Source organism: Calliopsis andreniformis, unplaced genomic scaffold, assembly GCF_051401765.1.
Source record: "Calliopsis andreniformis isolate RMS-2024a unplaced genomic scaffold, iyCalAndr_principal scaffold0135, whole genome shotgun sequence".
In the NCBI taxonomy this organism is placed as follows: Eukaryota; Metazoa; Arthropoda; class Insecta; order Hymenoptera; family Andrenidae; genus Calliopsis; species Calliopsis andreniformis.
In genome coordinates this window covers 769,968-794,352 of record NW_027480544.1, presented here as the reverse complement: position 1 = coordinate 794,352, position 24,385 = coordinate 769,968, and positions in this window count along the sequence as shown.

Sequence of the window (24,385 nt, the reverse complement as noted above, 5' to 3'; positions counted from 1 at the left end):
TCCACAATATTCAATCATCAAATCTCAACCCTCAAACATCAATTCTCAAGACTCAATCCTCAACAGTCGGTCCTCTCTCTTCAATCCTCCATTCTCAATCCTCTATCCTCAAGCGTCAATCCTCAATCCTCAATCCTCAACCCTCAATCCTCAGTCCTCAAACCTCAGCCCTCAACCCTCAGCCCTCATCCTCAATCCTCAATACTCAACCTTCAATCCTCAATCCTCAATCCCCAATCCTCTATCCTCTATCCTCCATCCTCAATTCTCAATCCTCAATCCTCTGTCCTCAGTCCTCAAACCTCAAACCTCAACCCTCAGCCCTCATCCTCAATCCTCAATACTCAATCTTCAATCCTCAATCCTCAATCGTCAATCCTTAATACTCAATCCTCAGTCATCAATCCTCAATCTTCAATACTCAATCGTGAATCCTCAGTCCTCAATTCTCAATCCTCAATCCTCGTTCCTCAAACCTCAATCCTCAACCCTCAGTCCTCATACTCAATTCTCAATTCTCAATCCTCAAACCTCAATCTTCAATCCTCAATACTCAATCCTCAGTCCTCAATACTCAACCATCAATCCTCAATTCTCAATACTCAATAGAATATCCTGAATTCTCAGTATTCAATACTCAAACCTAAATCCTCAACCCTCAGCCCTCATCCTCCAACCTCAATCCTCAATCCACAATCCTCAAACCTCAATCTTCAATCCTCGTTACTCAATCTTCGATTCTCAATCCTCAATCGTCAATCCTCAATCCACAATCCTCAATCTTCAATCCTCAATTCTCAATCCTAAATCCTCAACCCTCAATCCCCAATATTCAACACACAACCATCAACCATCAATTCTCAATACTCAACCATCAATCCTCAATTCTCAATACTCAATAGAATAACCCGAATTCTCATGATTCAATACTCAATCCACAATATTCAATAATCAAATCTCAACCCGCAAACATCAATTCTCAACACTCAATCCTCAGCACTCGGTCCTCTCTCTTCAATCCTCCATCCTCAATTCTCTATCCTCAAGCGTCAATCCTCAATCCTCAATCCTGAACCCTCAATCCTCAGTCCTCAAACCTCAATTCCGAATCCTCAGTCCTGAATGCTCAATCTTCATCCCTCAGTCCGCAACAATCAATTGTCAATCCTCAATCCTCAATAGAATATCCTCAACTCACAGTTTTCAATACTCAATCCCCAATCTTCAAACTTCAAATCTCAATCCACAGACATCAATTCTCATCACTCAACCCTCAACACTCAGTCCTCAATCTTCAATCCGCAGTCCTCAATCCTCAATCCTAGATCCTCAATCCCCAATCCTCAATCCTTAATCCTCAATCTTCAATCCTCAATAGCCAGTCCTCAATCTTCAATCCTCAATGCTCAATCTTCAATCCTCAATCCTCAGTCCGCAATCCTCAATCCTCAATCATCAATCCTCAATCCTCAACCGTCTGTCCTCGTCCTCAATCCTCAGCCCTCAATCCTCAATCTCAAACCTCAATCCTCAACCGCCAGCCCTCGTCCTCAATTCTCAACCCTCAACCCTCAATCCTCAATCAACAATACTCAATCTTCAATCCTCAATCCACAATCCTCAATCCTCAATATTCAACACTCAACCCTCAACCATCAATCACCAATATTCAAACATCAATCCTCAATTCTCGATACTCAATAGAATATCCTGAATTCTCATGGTTCAATGCTAAATCCCCAATCTCAATCTTCAAATCTCAATCCACAAACATCAATTCCCATCACTCAACCCTCAACACTCAGTCCTCAATCTTCAGTCCTCAATCCTTAATCCTCAATCCTCAATCTTCAATCCTCCATACTCAATCTTCAATCCTCAATCCTCAATCATCAATCCTTAATCCTCAATCCTCACTCTTCAATCCTCAATAATCAATCTCCTGTCCCAGATCCTCAATCTCCGATACTCTATCCTTAATCCTCAATATTCAATCCTCTATCCCCAGTCCACAATCTTCAATCCCCAAAGCTCAATAATCAATCGCCAATCCTCAGTCCTCAATTCCCAATCCTCAGTCCTCAATCCTCAATCCTCAATACTCAAACCTCAATCCTCAACCGTCAGTCCTCGTCCTCAATCCTCAATCCTCAATACTCAATACTCAATACTCAATAGAATATCCTGAATTCTCAGTTTTCAATACTCAATCCTCAATCTTCAATCTTCATGTCTCCATCCACAAACATCAATTATCATCACTCAACCCTCAACACTCAGTCCTCAATCTTCAATCCTCAATCCTCAATACTCAATCCTCAATCATCAATACTCAATCTTCAAAACTCAATCCTCAATCCTCAATTCTCAATCCTCAATACTCAACCATCAATCCTCAATTCTCAATACTCAATAGAATATCCTGAATTCTCAGGATTCAATACTCAAACCCCAATCCTCAACCCTCAGCCCTTATTCTCCATCATCAATACTCAATTCTTCAATCCTCAACCTTCAATCCTCAATACTCAATCTTCAATCTTCAATCCTCAATCCTCAATCCTCAATCCTCAGTCATCAATCCTCAATCTTCAATACTCAATCGTCAATCCGCAGTCCTCAATCCTCAATCCTAGATCCTCAATCCCCAATCCTCAATCCTTAATCCTCAATCTTCAATCCTCAATCCCCAGTCCTCAATCTTCAATCCTCAAAGCTCAATCCTCAATCCTCAATCCTCAGTCCTCAATCCTCAATCCTCAAACATCAATCCTCAATCCTCAACCGTCAGTCCTCGTCCTCAGTCCACAACCCTCAATCCTCAATCCTCAATCCTCAATCCTCAATCCTCAATTCTCAATCACCAATCCTCAATCCTCAATACTCAACCATCAATCCTCAAATCTCAATACTCAATGGAATATCCTGAATACTCAGGATTCAATACTCAAACCTCAATCCTGAACCCTCAGCCCTCATCCTCCATCCTCAATCCTCAATCCAAAATCCTCAATCCTCAGTCCTCATGCTCCATCCTCAATCCTCAATCCTCAATCCTCAACCTTCAATCCTCAATACTCAACATTCGATCCTCAATCCTCAGTCCTCAATCCTCAAACCTGAGTCCTCAGTCCTCAATCCTCAATCCTCAATCCTCATACCTCAATCCTCAACCGTCAGTCCTCGTCCTCAATCCTCAACTATGAATCCTCAATCCTCAATATTCAATCATCAATACTCAATCTTCAATCCTCAATACTCAATCTTCAATCCTCAATCCTCAATCCTCAATCCTCAATCCTCAATCATCAATCCTCAATCCTGAATCATCAACCTTCAATCCTCAATACTCAATCTTCAAACCTCAATACTCAATCCACAATCGTCAATTCTTATTCTTCAATCCTCAATACACAATCCTCAATCCTCAATCCTCTATCCTCCATCCTCAATTCTCAATCCTCAATCCTCTGTCCTCAGTCCTCAAACCTCAAACCTCAACCCTCGGCCCTCATCCTCAATCCTCAATACTCAATCTTCAATCCTCAATCCTCAATCGTCAATCCTCAATACTCAATCCTCAGTCATCAATCCTCAATCTTCAATACTCAATCGTGAATCCTCAGTCCTCAATTCTCAATCCTCAATCCTCGTTCCTCAAACCTCAATCCTCAACCCTCAGTCCTCATACTCAATTCTCAATTCTCAATCCTCAAACCTCAATCTTCAATCCTCAATACTCAATCCTCAATCCTCAATACTCAACCATCAATCCTCAATTCTCAATACTCAATAGAATATCCTGAATTCTCAGTATTCAATACTCAAACCTAAATCCTCAACCCTCAGCCCTCATCCTCCAACCTCAATCCTCAATCCTCAATCCTCAAACCTCAATCTTCAATCCTCGATACTCAATCTTCGATTCTCAATCCTCAATCCTCAATCCTCAATCCCCAATCCTCAATCTTCAATCCTCAATTCTCAATCCTAAATCCTCAACCCTCAATCCTCAATATTCAACACACAACCATCAACCATCAATTCTCAATACTCAACCATCAATCCTCAATTCTCAATACTCAATAGAATAACCCGAATTCTCATGATTCAATACTCAATCCACAATATTCAGTAATCAAATCTCAACCCGCAAACATCAATTCTCAACACTCAATCCTCAACACTCGGTCCTCTCTCTTCAATCCTCCATCCTCAATTCTCTATCCTCAAGCGTCAATCCTCAATCCTCAATCCTGAACCCTCAATCCTCAGTCCTCAAACCTCAATTCCGAATCCTCAGTCCTGAATGCTCAATCTTCATCCCTCAGTCCGCAACAATCAATTGTCAGTCCTCAATCCTCAATAGAATATCCTCAATTCACAGTTTTCAATACTCAATCCTCAATCTTCAAACTTCAAATCTCAATCCACACACATCAATTCTCATCACTCAACCCTCAACACTCAGTCCTCAATCTTCAATCCTAGATCCTCAATCACCAATCCTCAATCCTTAATCCTCAATCTTCAATCCTCAATAACCAGTCCTCAATCTTCAATCCTCAATGCTCAATCTCCAATCCTCAATCCTCCGTCCGCAATCCTCAATCCTCAATCATCAATCCTCAATCCTCAACCGTCTGTCCTCGTCCTCAATCCTCAGCCCTCAATCCTCAATCTCAAACCTCAATCCTCAACCGTCAGCCCTCGTCCTCAATCCTCAACCCTCAACCCTCAATCCTCAATCATCAATACTCAATCTTCAATCCTCAATCCACAATCCTCAATCCTCAATGTTCAACACTCAACCCTCAACCATCAATCACCAATATTCAAACATCAATCCTCAATTCTCGATACTCAATAGAATATCCTGAATTCTCATGTTTCAATGCTAAATCCCCAATCTCAATCTTCAAATCTCAATCCACAAACATCAATTCTCATCACTCAACCCTCAACACTCAGTCCTCAATCTTCAATCCTCAATCCTTAATCCTCAATCCTCAATCTTCAATCCTCCATACTCAATCTTCAATCCTCAATCCTCAATCATCAATCCTCAATCCTCAATCCTCACTCTTCAATCCTCAATAATCAATCTCCTGTCCTAGATCCTAAATCTCCGATACTCTATCCTTAATCCTCAATATTCAATCCTCTATCCCCAGTCCACAATCTTCAATCCCCAAAGCTCAATAATCAATCGTCAATCCTCAGTCCTCAATCCCAATCCTCAGTCCTCAATCCTCAATCCTCAATACTCAAACCTCAATCCTCAACCGTCAGTCCTCAATTCTCAATACTCAATAGAATATCCTGAATTCTCAGGATTCAATACTCAAACCCCAATCCTCAACCCTCAGCCCTCATCCTCAATCCTCAATCCTGAATCCTCAATCCTCAATCTTCAATCCTCAATCCTCAGTCTTCGATCATCAATCCTCAATCCTCAATCCTCAATCCTCAATCCTCAATCTTCAATCCTCAATACTCAGTCTTCAATCATCAATCCTCAATCCTCAATCCTCAATCCTCAATCCTCAATCATCAGTCCTCAATATTCAATCATCAAACTTCAATCCTCAATACTCAATCTTCAATCCTCAATACTCAATCCTCAATTGTCAACCCTCATTCTTCAATCCTGAATACACAATCCTCAATCCTCAATCCTCAATCGTCCATTCTCAAATCTCAATCCTCAATCCTCTGTCCTCAGTCCTCAAACCTCAATCCTCAACCCTCAGCCCTCATCCTCAATCCTCAATCCTGAATCATCAACCTTCAATCCTCAATACTCAATCTTCAATCCTCAATACTCAATCCTCAATCGTCAATCCTCATTCTTCAATCATCAATACCCAATCCTCAATCCTCAATCCTCAATCCTCCATCCTCAATTCTCAATCCTCAATCCTCAGTCCTCAGTCCTCAAACCTCAATCCTCAACCCTCAGCCCTCAATCTCAATCCTCAATCCTGAGTCCTCAATCCTCAATCTTCAATCCTCAATCCTCAGTTCTCAATCATCAATCATCAATCCTCAATCCTCAATCCTCAATCCTCAATAATCAATTCTCAATCATCAACCTTCAATCCTCAATACTCAATCTTCAAACCTCAATGCTCAATCCACAATCGTCAATTCTCATTCTTCAATCCTCAATACCCAATCCTCAATCATCAATCCTCTATCCTCCATCCTTAATTCTCAATCCTCAATCCTCTGTCCTCAGTCCTCAAACGTCAACCCTCAACCCTCAGCCCTCAGCCCTCATCCTCAATCCTCAATCTTCAATCCTCAATACTCAGTCTTCGATCATCAATCCTCAATCCTCAATCCTCAATCCTCAATCCTCAATCTTCAATCCTCCATACTCAATCTTCAATCCTCAATCCTCAATCCTTCAATCCTCAATCCTCAATCCTCACTCTTCAATCCTCAATAATCAATCTCCTGTCCTAGACCCTCAATCTCCGATACTCTATCCTTAATCCTCAATATTCAATCCTCTATCCCCAGTCCACAATCTTCAATCCCCAAAGCTCAATAATCAATCGTCAATCCTCAGTCCTCAATTCCCAATCCTCAGTCCTCAATCCTCGATCCTCAATACTCAAACCTCAATCCTCAACCGTCAGTCCTCGTCCTCAATCCTCAATCCTAAATACTCAATACTCAATAATCAATAGGATATCCTGAATTCTCAGTTTTCAATACTCAATCCTCAATCTTCAATCTTCATGTCTCCATCCACAAACATCAATTATCATCACTCAACCCTCAACACTCAGTCCTCAATCTTCAATCCTCAATCCTCAATACTCAATCCTCAATCATCAATACTCAATCTTCAAAACTCAATCCTCAATCCTCAATTCTCAATCCTCAATACTCAACCATCAATCCTCAATTCTCAATACTCAATAGAATATCCTGAATTCTCAGGATTCAATACTCAAACCCCAATCCTCAACCCTCAGCCCTTATTCTCCATCATCAATACTCAATCCTCAATCCTCAACCTTCAATCCTCAATACTCAATCCTCAATCCTCAATCCTCAGTCCTCAATCCTCAATCCTCAAACATCAATCCTCAATCCTCAGCCGTCAGTCCTCGTCCTCAGTCCACAACCCTCAATCCTCAATCCTCAATCCTCAATCCTCAATCCTCAATCCTCAATCCTCAATTCTCAATCACCAATCCTCAATCCTCAATACTCAACCATCAATCCTCAAATCTCAATACTCAATAGAATAACCTGAATACTCAGGATTCAATACTCAAACCTCAATCCTGAACCCTCAGCCCTCATCCTCCATCCTCAATCCTCAATCCAAAATCCTCAATCCTCAGTCCTCATGCTCCATCCTCAATCCTCAATCCTCAATCCTCAACCTTCAATCCTCAATACTCAACATTCGATCCTCAATCCTCAGTCCTCAATCCTCAAACCTGAGTCCTCAGTCCTCAATCCTCAATCCTCAATCCTCATACCTCAATCCTCAACCGTCAGTCCTCGTCCTCAATCCTCAACTATGAATCCTCAATCCTCAATATTCAATCATCAATACTCAATCTTCAATCCTCAATACTCAATCTTCAATCCTCAATCCTCAATCCTCAATGCTCAATCCTCAATCATCAATCCTCAATCCTGAATCATCAACCTTCAATCCTCAATACTCAATCTTCAAACCTCAATACTCAATCCACAATCGTCAATTCTTATTCTTCAATCCTCAATACCCAATCCTCAATCCTCAATCCTCTATCCTCCATCCTCAATTCTCAATCCTCAATCCTCTGTCCTCAGTCCTCAAACCTCAAACCTCAACCCTCAGCCCTCATCCTCAATCCTCAATACTCAATCTTCAATCCTCAATCCTCAATCGTCAATCCTCAATACTCAATCCTCAGTCATCAATCCTCAATCTTCAATACTCAATCGTGAATCCTCAGTCCTCAATTCTCAATCCTCAATCCTCGTTCCTCAAACCTCAATCCTCAACCCTCAGTCCTCATACTCAATTCTCAATTCTCAATCCTCAAACCTCAATCTTCAATCCTCAATACTCAATCCTCAATCCTCAATACTCAACCATCAATCCTCAATTCTCAATACTCAATAGAATATCCTGAATTCTCAGTAATCAATACTCAAACCTAAATCCTCAACCCTCAGCCCTCATCCTCCAACCTCAATCCTCAATCCTCAATCCTCAAACCTCAATCTTCAATCCTCGATACTCAATCTTCGATTCTCAATCCTCAATCCTCAATCCTCAATCCCCAATCCTCAATCTTCAATCCTCAATTCTCAATCCTAAATCCTCAACCCTCAATCCTCAATATTCAACACACAACCATCAACCATCAATTCTCAATACTCAACCATCAATCCTCAGTTCTCAATACTCAATAGAATAACCCGAATTCTCATGATTCAATACTCAATCCACAATATTCAATAATCAAATCTCAACCCGCAAACATCAATTCTCAACACTCAATCCTCAACACTCGGTCCTCTCTCTTCAATCCTCCATCCTCAATTCTCTATCCTCAAGCGTCAATCCTCAATCCTCAATCCTGAACCCTCAATCCTCAGTCCTCAAACCTCAATTCCGAATCCTCAGCCCTGAATGCTCAATCTTCATCCCTCAGTCCGCAACAATCAATTGTCAGTCCTCAATCCTCAATAGAATATCCTCAATTCACAGTTTTCAATACTCAATCCTCAATCTTCAAACTTCAAATCTCAATCCACACACATCAATTCTCATCACTCAACCCTCAACACTCAGTCCTCAATCTTCAATCCGCAGTCCTCAATCCTCAATCCTAGATCCTCAATCCCCAATCCTCAATCCTTAATCCTCAATCTTCAATCCTCAATAACCAGTCCTCAATCTTCAATCCTCAATGCTCAATCTTCAATCCTCAATCCTCAGTCCGCAACCCTCAACCCTCAATCCTCAATCATCAATACTCAATCTTCAATCCTCAATCCACAATCCTCAATCCTCAATATTCAACACTCAACCCTCAACCATCAATCACCAATATTCAAACATCAATCCTCAATTCTCGATACTCAATAGAATATCCTGAATTCTCATGTTTCAATGCTAAATCCCCAATCTCAATCTTCAAATCTCAATCCACAAACATCAATTCTCATCACTAAACCCTCAACACTCAGTCCTCAATCTTCAATCCTCAATCCTTAATACTCAATCCTCCATCTTCAATCCTCCATACTCAATCTTCAATCCTCAATCCTCAATCATCAATCCTCAATCCTCAATCCTCACTCTTCAATCCTCAATAATCAATCTCCTGTCCTAGATCCTAAATCTCCGATACTCTATCCTTAATCCTCAATATTCAATCCTCTATCCCCAGTCCACAACCTTCAATCCCCAAAGCTCAATAATCAATCGTCAATCCTCAGTCCTCAATCCCCAATCCTCAGTCCTCAATCCTCAATCCTCAATCCTCAATCCTCAATCCTCAATTCTCAATGGTCAACCTTCAATCCTCAACCGTCAGTCCTCGTCCTTAATCCTCAACCCTCAATCCTCAATCCTCAATCTTCAATCATTAATACTCAATCTTCAATCCTCAATTCTCAATCCTCAATCCTCAAACCTCAATCCTCAATATTCAACACACAATCGTCAACCATCAATTCTCAATACTCAACCATCAATCCTCAATTCTCAATACTCAATAGAATATCCCGAATTCTCATGATTCAATACTCAATCCACAATATTCAATAATCAAATCTCAACCCTCAAACATCAATTCTCAAGACTCAATCCTCAACAGTCGGTCCTCTCTCTTCAATCCTCCATTCTCAATCCTCTATCCTCAAGCGTCAATCCTCAATCCTCAATCCTCAACCCTCAATCCTCAGTCCTCAAACCTCAACCCTCAACCCTCAGCCCTCATCCTCAATCCTCAATACTCAATCTTCAATCCTCAATCCTCAATCCTCATTCCTCAATCCTCTATCCTCCGTCCTCAATTCTCAATCCTCAATCCTCTGTCCTCAGTCCTCAAACCTCAACCCTCAACCCTCAGCCCTCATCCTCAATCCTCAATACTCAATCTACAATCCTCAATCCTCAATCCTCAATACTCAATCCTCAATCCTCAGTCATCAATCCTCAATCTTCAATACTCAATCGTCAATTCTCATTCCTCAATTCTCAATCCTCAATCCTGGTTCCTCATACCTCAATCCTCAACCCTCAGTCCTCATACTCAATTCTCAATTCTCAATCCTCAAACCTCAATCTTGAATCCTCAATACCCAATCCTCAATCCTCAATTCTCAATACTCAATAGAATATCCTGAATTCTCAGTATTCAATACTAAAACCTCAATCCTCAACCCTCAGCCCTCATCCTCCATCCTCAATCCTCAACCCTCAATCCTAAAACCTCAATCTTCAATACTCGATACTCAATCTTGGATCCTCAATTCTCAATCCTCAATCTTCAATCCTCAATACTCAGTCTTCAATCATCAATCCTCAATCCTCAATCCTCAATCCTCAATACTCAATCATCAATCCGCAATATTCAGTCATCAACCTTCAATCCTCCATACTCAATCTTCAATCCTCAATACTCGAACATCAATCGTCAATCCTCATTCTTCAATCCTCAATACACAATCCTCAATCCTCAATCCTCAATCCTCCATCCTCAATTCTCAATCCTCAATCCTCTGTCCTCAGTCCTCAAACCTCAATCCTCAACCCGCAGCCCTTATCCTCAATCCTCAATCCTCAATCCTCATACCTCAATCCTCAACCGTCAGTCCTCGTCCTCAATCCTCAACTACGAATCCTCAATCCTCAATATTCAATCGTCAATACTCAATCTTCAATCCTCACTACTCAATATTCAATTCTCAATCCTCAATCCCCAATCCTCAATCCTCAATCCTCAAGCGTCAGTCTTCAATCCTCGATACTCAATCTGCAATCCTCAGTCCTCAATCCTCAATCCTGTTTCTTCAATACTCAATACCCATTCCTCAAGCTTCAGCCCTCAATCCTCAATCCTCAATCCTCAATCCTCAATCCTCAATTCTCAATGGTCAATCTTCAATCCTCAACCGTCAGTCCACGTCCTTAATCCTCAACCCTCAATCCTCAATCCTCAACCTTCAATCATTAATACTCAATCTTCAATCCTCAATTCTCAATCCTAAATCCTCAAACCTCAATCCTCAATATTCAACACACAACCGTCAACCATCAATTCTCAATACTCAACCATCAATCCTCAATTCTCAATACTCAATAGAGTATCCCGAATTCTCATGATTCAATACTCAATCCACAATATTCAATAATCAAATCTCAACCCTCAAACATCAATTCTCAAGACTCAATCCTCAACAGTCGGTCCTCTCTCTTCAATCCTCCATTCTTAATCCTCTATCCTCAAGCGTCAATCCTCAATCCTCAATCCTCAACCCTCAATCCTCAGTCCTCAAACCTCAACCATCAACCCTCAGCCCTCATCCTCAATCCTCAATACTCAATCTTCAATCCTCAATCCTCAATCCTCAATCCTCAATCCTCTATCCTCCATCCTCAATTCTCAATCCTCAATCCTCTGTCCTCAGTCCTCAAACCTCAACCCTCAACCCTCAGCCCTCATCCTCAATCCTCAATACTCAATCTACAATCCTCAATCCTCAATCCTCAATCCTCAATCCTCAATCCTCAATCCTCAGTCATCAATCCTCAATCTTCAATACTCAATCGTCAATTCTGATTCCTCAATTCTCAATCCTCAATCCTGGTTCCTCATACCTCAATCCTCAACCCTCAGTCCTCATACTCAATTCTCAATTCTCAATCCTCAAACCTCAATCTTCAATCCTCAATACCCAATCCTCAATCCTCAATTCTCAATACTCAATAGAATATCGTGAATTCTCAGTATTCAATACTCAAACCTCAATCCTCAACCCTCAGCCCTCATCCTCCATCCTCAATCCTCAACCCTCAATCCTCAAACCTCAATCTTCAATCCTCGATACTCAATCTTGGATCCTGAATTCTCAATCCTCAATCTTCAATCCTCAATACTCAGTCTTCAATCATCAATCCTCAATCCTCAATCCTCAATCCTCAATACTCAATCATCAATCCGCAATATTCAATCATCAACCTTCAATCCTCAATACTCAATCTTCAATCCTCAATACTCGAACCTCAATCGTCAATCCTCATTCTTCAATCCTCAATACACAATCCTCAATCCTCAATCCTCAATCCTCCATCCTCAATTCTCAATCCTCAATCCTCTGTCCTCAGTCCTCAAACCTCAATCCTCAACCCGCAGCCCTCATCCTCAATCCTCAATCCTGAATCATCAACCTTCAATCCTCAATACTCAATCTTCAATCCTCAATACTCAATCCTCAATCGTCAATTCTCATTCTTCAATCCTCAATCCTGAATCATCAACCTTCAGTCCTCAATACTCAACCTTAAAACCTCAATACTCAATCCACAATCGTCAATCCTCATTCTTCAATCCTCAATACCCAATCCTCAATCCTCAATCCTCTAACCTCCATCCTCAATTCTCAATCCTCAATCCTCTGTCCTCAGTCCTCAAACCTCAAACCTCAACCCTCAGCCCTCATCCTCAATCCTCAATGCTCAATCTTCAATCCTCAATCCTCAATCGTCAATCCTCAATACTCAATCCCCAGTCATCAATCCTCAATCTTCAATACTCAATCGTGAATCCTCAGTCCTCAATTCTCAATCCTCAATCCTCGTTCCTCAAACCTCAATCCTCAACCCTCAGTCCACATACTCAATTCTCAATTCTCAATCCTCAAACCTCAATCTTCAATCCTCAATACTCAATCCTCAATCCTCAATACTCAACCATCAATCCTCAATTCTCAATACTCAATAGAATATCCTGAATTCTCAGTATTCAATACTCAAACCTAAATCCTCAACCCTCAGCCCTCATCCTCCAACCTCAGTCCTCAATCCTCAATCCTCCAACCTCAATCTTCAATCCTCGTTACTCAATCTTCGATTCTCAATCCTCAATCGTCAATCCTCAATCCACAATCCTCAATCTTCAATCCTCAATTCTCAATCCTAAATCATCAACACTCAATCCCCAATATTCAACACACAACCATCAACCATCAATTCTCAATACTCAACCATCAATCCTCAATTCTCAATACTCAATACTCAATAGAATATCCTGAATTCTCAGTTTTCAATACTCAATCCTCAATCTTCAATCTTCATGTCTCCATCCACAAACATCTATTATCATCACTCAACCCACAACACTCAGTCCTCAATCTTCAATCCTCAATCCTCAATACTCAATCCTCAATCATAAATACTCAATCTTCAAAACTCAATCCTCAATCCTCAATTCTCAATACTCAATACTCAACCATCAATCCTCAATTCTCAATACTCAATAGAATATCCTGAATTCTCAGGATTGAATACTCAAACTCCAATCCTCAACCCTCAGCCCTCATTCTCCATCATCAATACTCAATCTTCAATCCTCAACCTTCAATCCTCAATACTCAATCTTCAATCTTCAATCCTCAATCCTCAATCCTCAATCCTCAGTCATCAGTCCTCAATCTTCAATACTCAATCGTCAATCCGCAGTCCTCAATCTTCAATCCTAGATCCTCAATCCCCAATCCTCAATACTTAATCCTCAATCTTCAATCCTCAATCCCCAGTCTTCAATCTTCAATCCTCAATGCTCAATCCTCAATCCTCAATCCTCAGTCCTCAATCCTCAATCCTCAAACATCAATCCTCAATCCTCAACCGTCAGTCCTCGTCCTCAGTCCACAACCCTCAATCCTCAATCCTCAATCCTCAATACTCAATCCTCAATCCTCAATCCACAATTCTCAATCATCAATCCTCAATCCTCAATACTCAACCATCAATCCTCAAATCCCAATACTCAATAGAATATCCTGAATACTCAGGATTCAATACTCAAACCTCAATCCTCAACCCTCAGCCCTCATCCTCCATCCTCAATCCTCAATCCAAAATCCTCAATCCTCAGTCCTCATGCTCCATCCTCAATCCTCAATCATCAATCCTCAACCTTCAATCCTCAATACTCAACATTCGATCCTCAATCCTCAGTCCTCAATCCTCAAACCTGAGTCCTCAGTCCTCAGTCCTCAATCCTCAATCCTCATACCTCAATCCTCAACCGTCAGTCCTCGTCCTCAATCCTCAACTATGAATCCTCAATCCTCAATATTCAATCATCAATACTCAATCTTCAATCCTCAATACTCAATCTTCAACCCTCAATCCTCAATCCTCAATCCTCAATCCTCAATCATCCATCCTCAATCCTGAATCATCAACCTTCAATCCTCAATACTCAATCTTCAAACCTCAATACTCAATCCACAATCGTCAATTCTCATTCTTCAATCCTCAATACCCAATCCTCAATCCTCAATCCTCTATCCTCCATCCTCAATTCTCAATCCTCAATCCTCTGTCCTCAGTCCTCAAACCTCAAACCTCAGCCCTCAGCCCTCATCCTCAATCCTCAATACTCAATCTTCAATCCTCAATCCTCAATCGTCAATCCTCAATACTCAATCCTCAGTCATCAATCCTCAATCTTCAATACTCAATCGTGAATCCTCAGTCCTCAATTCTCAATCCTCAATCCTCGTTCCTCAAACCTCAATCCTCAACCCTCAGTCCTCATACTCAATTCTCAATTCTCAATCCTCAAACCTCAATCTTCAATCCTCAATACTCAATCCTCAATCCTCAATACTCAACCATCAATCCTCAATTCTCAATACTCAATAGAATATCCTGAATTCTCAGTATTCAATACTCAAACCTAAATCCTCAACCCTCAGCCCTCATCCTCCAACCTCAATCCTCAATACTCAATCCTCAAACCTCAATCTTCAATCCTCGATACTCAATCTTCGATTCTCAATCCTCAATCCTCAATCCTCAATCCCCAACCCTCAATCTTCAATCCTCAATTCTCAATCCTAAATCCTCAACCCTCAATCCTCAATATTCAACACACAACCATCAACCATCAATTCTCAATACTCAACCATCAATCCTCAATTCTCAATACTCAATAGAATAACCCGAATTCTCATGATTCAGTACTCAATCCACAATATTCAATAATCAAATCTCAACCCGCAAACATCAATTCTCAACACTCAATCCTCAACACTCGGTCCTCTCTCTTCAATCCTCCATCCTCAATTCTCTATCCTCAAGCGTCAATCCTCAATCCTCAATCCTGAACCCTCAATCCTCAGTCCTCAAACCTCAATTCCGAATCCTCAGTCCTGAATGCTCAATCTTCATCCCTCAGTCCGCAACAATCAATTGCCAATCCTCAATCCTCAATAGAATATCCTCAATTCACAGTTTTCAATACTCAATCCTCAATCTTCAAACTTCAAATCTCAATCCACAGACATCAATTCTCATCACTCAACCCTCAACACTCAGTCCTCAATCTTCATTCCTCAGTCCTCAATCCTCAATCCTAGATCCTCAATCCCCAATCCTCAATCCTTAATCCTCAATCTTCAATCCTCAATAACCAGTCCTCAATCTTCAATCCTCAATGCTCAATCTTCAATCCTCAATCCTCAGTCCGCAATCCTCAATCCTCAATCATCAATCCTCAATACTCAGTCTTCAATCATCAATCCTCAATCCTCAATCCTCAATCTTCAATCCTCAATACTCAGTCTTCAATCATCAATCCTCAATCCTCAATCCTCAATCCTCAATCCTCAATCATCAGTCCTCAATATTCAATCATCAAACTTCAATCCTCAATACTCAATCTTCAATCCTCAATACTCAATCCTCAATTGTCAACCCTCATTCTTCAATCCTGAATACACAATCCTCAATCCTCAATCCTCAATCGTCCATTCTCAAATCTCAATCCTCAATCCTCTGTCCTCAGTCCTCAAACCTCAATCCTCAACCCTCAGCCCTCATCCTCAATCCTCAATCCTGAATCATCAACCTTCAATCCTCAATACTCAATCTTCAATCCTCAATACTCAATCCTCAATCGTCAATCCTCATTCTTCAATCATCAATACCCAATCCTCAATCCTCAATCCTCAATCCTCCATCCTCAATTCTCAATCCTCAATCCTCAGTCCTCAGTCCTCAAACCTCAATCCTCAACCCTCAGCCCTCAATCTCAATCCTCAATCCTGAGTCCTCAATCCTCAATCTTCAATCCTCAATCCTCAGTTCTCAATCATCAATCATCAATCCTCAATCCTCAATCCTCAATCCTCAATAATCAATTCTCAATCATCAACCTTCAATCCTCAATACTCAATCTTCAAACCTCAATGCTCAATCCACAATCGTCAATTCTCATTCTTCAATCCTCAATACCCAATCCTCAATCATCAATCCTCTATCCTCCATCCTTAATTCTCAATCCTCAATCCTCTGTCCTCAGTCCTCAAACGTCAACCCTCAACCCTCAGCCCTCAGCCCTCATCCTCAATCCTCAATCTTCAATCCTCAATACTCAGTCTTCGATCATCAATCCTCAATCCTCAATCCTCAATCCTCAATCCTCAATCTTCAATCCTCAATACTCAGTCTTCAATCATCAATCCTCAATCCTCAATCCTCAATCCTCAATCCTCAGTCATCAATCCTCAATATTCAATCATCAACCTTCAATCCTCAATACTCAATCTTCAATCCTCAATACTCAATCCTCAATCGTCAATCCTCATTCTTCAATCCTGAATACACAATCCTCAATCCTGAATACACAATCCTCAATCCTCAATCCTCAATCGCCCATCCTCAAATCTCAATCCTCAATCCTCTGTCCTCAGTCCTCAAACCTCAATTCTCAACCCACAGCCCTCATCCTCAATCCTCAATCCTGAATCATCAACCTTCAATCCTCAGTACTCAATCTTCAATCCTCAATACTCAATCCTCAATCGTCAATCCTCATTCTTCAATCATCAATACCCAATCCTCAATCCTCAATCCTCAATCCTCCATCCTCAATTCTCAATCCTCAATCCTCAGTCCTCAGTCCTCAAACCTCAATCCTCAACCCTCAGCCCTCATTCTCAATCCTCAATCCTGAGTCCTCAATCCTCAATCTTCAATCTTCAATCCTCAATCCTCAGTTCTCAATCATCAATCCTCAATCCTCAATCCTCAATCCTCAATCCTCAATCATCAATCCTCAATCCTGAACCATCAACCTTCAATCCTCAATACTCAATCTTCAAACCTCAATACACAATCCACAATCGTCAATTCTCATTCTTCAATCCTCAATACCCAATCCTCAATCCTCAATCCTCTATCCTCCATCCTCAATTCTCAATCCTCAATCCTCTGTCCTCAGTCCTCAAACCTCAAACCTCAACCCTCAGCCCTCATCCTCAATCCTCAATACTCAATCTTCAATCCTCAATCCTCAATCGTCAATCCTCAATACTCAATCCTCAGTCATCAATCCTCAATCCTCAATACTCAATCGTGAATCCTCAGTCCTCAATTCTCAATCCTCAATCCTCGTTCCTCAAACCTCAATCCTCAACCCTCAGTCCTCATACTCAATTCTCAATTCTCAATCCTCAAACCTCAATCTTCAATCCTCAATACTCAATCCTCAATCCTCAATACTCAACCATCAATCCTCAATTCTCAATACTCAATAGAATATCCTGAATTCTCAGTATTCAATACTCAAACCTAAATCCTCAACCCTCAGCCCTCATCCTCCAACCTCAATCCTCAATCCTCAATCCTCAAACCTCAATCTTCAATCCTCGTTACTCAATCTTCGATTCTCAATCCTCAATCGTCAATCCTCAATCCACAATCCTCAATCTTCAATCCTCAATTCTCAATCCTAAATCCTCAACCCTCAATCCCCAATATTCAACACACAACCATCAACCATCAATTCTCAATACTCAACCATCAATCCTCAATTCTCAATACTCAATAGAATAACCCGAATTCTCATGATTCAATACTCAATCCACAATATTCAATAATCAAATCTCAACCCGCAAACATCAATTCTCAACACTCAATCCTCAACACTCGGTCCTCTCTCTTCAATCCTCCATCCTCAATTCTCTATCCTCAAGCGTCAATCCTCAATCCTCAATCCTGAACCCTCAATCCTCAGTCCTCAAACCTCAATTCCGAATCCTCAGTCCTGAATGCTCAATCTTCGTCCCTCAGTCCGCAACAATCAATTGTCAATCCTCAATCCTCAATAGAATATCCTCAATTCACAGTTTTCAATACTCAATCCCCAATCTTCAAACTTCAAATCTCAATCCACAGACATCAATTCTCATCACTCAACACTCAACACTCAGTCCTCAATCTTCAATCCGCAGTCCTCAATCCTCAATCCTAGATCCTCAATCCCCAATCCTCAATCCTTAATCCTCAATCTTCAATCCTCAATAACCAGTCCTCAATCTTCAATCCTCAATGCTCAATCTTCAATCCTCAATCCTCAGTCCGCAATCCTCAATCCTCAATCATCAATCCTCAATTCTGAACCGTCTGTCCTCGTCCTCAATCCTCAGCCCTCAATCCTCAATCTCAAACCTCAATCCTCAACCGCCAGCCCTCGTCCTCAATCCTCAACCCTCAACCCTCAATCCTCAATCATCAATACTCAATCTTCAATCCTCAATCCACAATCCTCAATCCTCAATATTCAACACTCAACCCTCAACAATCAATCACCAATATTCAAACATCAATCCTCAATTCTCGATACTCAATAGAATATCCTGAATTCTCATGGTTCAATGCTAAATCCCCAATCTCAATCTTCAAATCTCAATCCACAAACATCAATTCCCATCACTCAACCCTCAACACTCAGTCCTCGATCTTCAATCCTCAATCCTTAATCCTCAATCCTCAATCTTCAATCCTCCATACTCAATCTTCAATCCTCAATCCTCAATCCTTCAATCCTCAATCCTCAATCCTCACTCTTCAATCCTCAATAATCAATCTCCTGTCCTAGATCCTCAATCTCCGATACTCTATCCTTAATCCTCAATATTCAATCCTCTATCCCCAGTCCACAATCTTCAATCCCCAAAGCTCAATAATCAATCGTCAATCCTCAGTCCTCAATTCCCAATCCTCAGTCCTCAATCCTCGATCCTCAATACTCAAACCTCAATCCTCAACCGTCAGTCCTCGTCCTCAATCCTCAATCCTAAATACTCAATACTCAATACTCAATAGGATATCCTGAATTCTCAGTTTTCAATACTCAATCCTCAATCTTCAATCTTCATGTCTCCATCCACAAACATCAATTATCATCACTCAACCCTCAACACTCAGTCCTCAATCTTCAATCCTCAATCCTTAATACTCAATCCTCAATCATCAATACTCAATCTTCAAAACTCAATCCTCAATCCTCAATTCTCAATCCTCAATACTCAACCATCAATCCTCAATTCTCAATACTCAATAGAATATCCTGAATTCTCAGGATTCAATACTCAAACCCCAATCCTCAACCCTCAGCCCTTATTCTCCATCATCAATACTCAATCCTCAATCCTCAACCTTCAATCCTCAATACTCAATCCTCAATCCTCAATCCTCAGTCCTCAATCCTCAATCCTCAAACATCAATCCTCAATCCTCAGCCGTCAGTCCTCGTCCTCAGTCCACAACCCTCAATCCTCTATCCTCAATCCTCAATCCTCAATCCTCAATCCTGAATCCTCAATTCTCAATCACCAATCCTCAATCCTCAATACTCAACCATCAAACCTCAAATCTCAATACTCAATAGAATAACCTGAATACTCAGGATTCAATACTCAAACCTCAATCCTGAACCCTCAGCCCTCATCCTCCATCCTCAATCCTCAATCCAAAATCCTCAATCCTCAGTCCTCATGCTCCATCCTCAATCCTCAATCCTCAATCCTCAACCTTCAATCCTCAATACTCAACATTCGATCCTCAATCCTCAGTCCTCAATCCTCAAACCTGAGTCCTCAGTCCTCAATCCTCAATCCTCAATCCTCATACCTCAATCCTCAACCGTCAGTCCTCGTCCTCAATCCTCAACTATGAATCCTCAATCCTCAATATTCAATCATCAATACTCAATCTTCAATCCTCAATACTCAATCTTCAATCCTCAATCCTCAATCCTCAATCCTCAATCCTCAATCATCAATCCTCAATCCTGAATCATCAACCTTCAATCCTCAATACTCAATCTTCAAACCTCAATACTCAATCCACAATCGTCAATTCTTATTCTTCAATCCTCAATACCCAATCCTCAATCCTCAATCCTCTATCCTCCATCCTCAATTCTCAATCCTCAATCCTCTGTCCTCAGTCCTCAAACCTCAAACCTCAACCCTCAGCCCTCATCCTCAATCCTCAATACTCAATCTTCAATCCTCAATCCTCAATCGTCAATCCTCAATACTCAATCCTCAGTCATCAATCCTCAATCTTCAATACTCAATCGTGAATCCTCAGTCCTCAATTCTCAATCCTCAATCCTCGTTCCTCAAACCTCAATCCTCAACCCTCAGTCCTCATACTCAATTCTCAATTCTCAATTATCAAACCTCAATCTTCAATCCTCAATACTCAATCCTCAATCCTCAATACTCAACCATCAATCCTCAATTCTCAATACTCAATAGAATATCCTGAATTCTCAGTATTCAATACTCAAACCTAAATCCTCAACCCTCAGCCCTCATCCTCCAACCTCAATCCTCAATCCTCAATCCTCAAACCTCAATCTTCAATCCTCGATACTCAATCTTCGATTCTCAATCCTCAATCCTCAATCCTCAATCCCCAATCCTCAATCTTCAATCCTCAATTCTCAATCCTAAATCCTCAACCCTCAATCCTCAATATTCAACACACAACCATCAACCATCAATTCTCAATACTCAACCATCAATCCTCAGTTCTCAATACTCAATAGAGTAACCCGAATTCTCATGATTCAATACTCAATCCACAATATTCAATAATCAAATCTCAACCCGCAAACATCAATTCTCAACACTCAATCCTCAACACTCGGTCCTCTCTCTTCAATCCTCCATCCTCAATTCTCTATCCTCAAGCGTCAATCCTCAATCCTCAATCCTGAACCCTCAATCCTCAGTCCTCAAACCTCAATTCCGAATCCTCAGCCCTGAATGCTCAATCTTCATCCCTCAGTCCGCAACAATCAATTGTCAGTCCTCAATCCTCAATAGAATATCCTCACTTCACAGTTTTCAATACTCAATCCTCAATCTTCAAACTTCAAATCTCAATCCACACACATCAATTCTCATCACTCAACCCTCAACACTCAGTCCTCAATCTTCAATCCGCAGTCCTCAATCCTCAATCCTAGATCCTCAATCCCCAATCCTCAATCCTTAATCCTCAATCTTCAGTCCTCAATAACCAGTCCTCAATCTTCAATCCTCAATGCTCAATCTTCAATCCTCAATCCTCAGTCCGCAACCCTCAACCCTCAATCCTCAATCATCAATACTCAATCTTCAATCCTCAATCCACAATCCTCAATCCTCAATATTCAACACTCAACCCTCAACCATCAATCACCAATATTCAAACATCAATCCTCAATTCTCGATACTCAATAGAATATCCTGAATTCTCATGTTTCAATGCTAAATCCCCAATCTCAATCTTCAAATCTCAATCCACAAACATCAATTCTCATCACTAAACCCTCAACACTCAGTCCTCAATCTTCAATCCTCAATCCTTAATACTCAATCCTCCATCTTCAATCCTCCATACTCAATCTTCAATCCTCAATCCTCAATCATCAATCCTCAATCCTCAATCCTCACTCTTCAATCCTCAATAATCAATCTCCTGTCCTAGATCCTAAATCTCCGATACTCTATCCTTAATCCTCAATATTCAATCCTCTATCCCCAGTCCACAACCTTCAATCCCCAAAGCTCAATAATCAATCGTCAATCCTCAGTCCTCAATCCCCAATCCTCAGTCCTCAATCCTCAATCCTCAATTCTCAATCCTCAATACTCAACCATCAATCCTCAATTCTCAATACTCAATAGAATATCCTGAATTCTCAGGATTCAATACTCAATCCCCAATCGTCAACCCTCAGCCCTCATTCTCCATCATCAATACTCAATCCTCAATCCTCAACCTTCAATCCTCAATACTCAATCTTCAATCTTCAATTCTCAATCCTCAAACCTCAATCCTCAATCCTGAATCCTCAGTCATCAATCCTCAATCTTCAATACTCAATCGTCAATCCGCAGTCCTCAATCCTCAATCCTAGATCCTCAATCCCCAATCCTCAATCCTTAATCCTCAATCTTCAATCCTCAATCCCCAGTCCACAGCGCTCAATCCTCAATCCTCAATCCTCAATCCTCAATCCTCAATCCTCAATCCTCAATTCTCAATCATCAATCCTCAATCTTCAATACTCAGTCCTCAATCCTCAATCCTCAATACTCAACCATCAATCCTCAAATCTCAATACTCAATAGAATATCCTGAATACTCAGGATTCAATACTCAAACCTCAATCCTCAACCCTCAGCCCTCAACCTCCATCCTCAACCCTCAATCCAAAACCCTCAATCCTCAGTCCTCATGCTCCATCCTCAATCCTCAATCCTCAATCCTCAACATTCAATCCTCAATACTCAACATTCGATCCTCAATCCTCAGTCCTCAATCCTCAAACCTGAGCCCTCAGTCCTCAATCCTCAATCCTCAATCCTCACACCTCAATCCTCAACCGTCAGTCCTCGTCCTCAATCCTCAACTACGAATCCTCAATCCTCAATATTCAATCATCAATACTCAATCTTCAATCCTCACTACTCAATCTTCAATCCTCAATCCTCAATCCCCAATCCTCAATCCTGAATCCTCAAGCGTCAGTCTTCAATCCTCAATACTCAATCTGCAATCGTCAGTCCTCAATCCTCAATCCTGATTCTTCAATACTCAATACCCATTCCTCAAGCTTCAGCCCTCAATCCTCAATCCTCAATCCTCAATCCTCAATCCTCAATTCTCAATGGTCAACCTTCAATCCTCAACCGTCAGTCCTCGTCCTTAATCCTCAACCCTCAATCCTCAATCCTCAATCTTCAATCATTAATACTCAATCTTCAATCCTCAATTCTCAATCCTCAATCCTCAAACCTCAATCCTCAATATTCAACACACAATCGTCAACCATCAATTCTCAATACTCAACCATCAATCCTCAATTCTCAATACTCAATAGAATATCCCGAATTCTCATGATTCAATACTCAATCCACAATATTCAATAATCAAATCTCAACCCTCAAACATCAATTCTCAAGACTCAATCCTCAACAGTCGGTCCTCTCTCTTCAATCCTCCATTCTCAATCCTCTACCCTCAAGCGTCAATCCTCAATCCTCAATCCTCAACCCTCAATCCTCAGTCCTCAAACCTCAACCCTCAACCCTCAGCCCTCATCCTCAATCCTCAATACTCAATCTTCAATCCTCAATCCTCAATCCTCAATCCTCAATCCTCTATCCTCCGTCCTCAATTCTCAATCCTCAATCCTCTGTCCTCAGTCCTCAAACCTCAACCCTCAACCCTCAGCCCTCATCCTCAATCCTCAATACTCAATCTACAATCCTCAATCCTCAATCCTCAATCCTCAATCCTCAATCCTCAGTCATCAATCCTCAATCTTCAATACTCAATCGTCAATTCTCATTCCTCAATTCTCAATCCTCAATCCTGGTTCCTCATACCTCAATCCTCAACCCTCCGTCCTCATACTCAATTCTCAATTCTCAATCCTCAAACCACAATCTTGAATCCTCAATACCCAATCCTCAATCCTCAATTCTCAATACTCAATAGAATATCCTGAATTCTCAGTATTCAATACTAAAACCTCAATCCTCAACCCTCAGCCCTCATCCTCCATCCTCAATCCTCAACCCTCAATCCTCAAACCTCAATCTTCAATCCTCGATACTCAATCTTGGATCCTCAATTCTCAATCCTCAATCTTCAATCCTCAATACTCAGTCTTCAATCATCAATCCTCAATCCTCAATCCTCAATCCTCAATACTCAATCATCAATCCGCAATATTCAGTCATCAACCTTCAATCCTCCATACTCAATCTTCAATCCTCAATACTCGAACATCAATCGTCAATCCTCATTCTTCAATCCTCAATACACAAT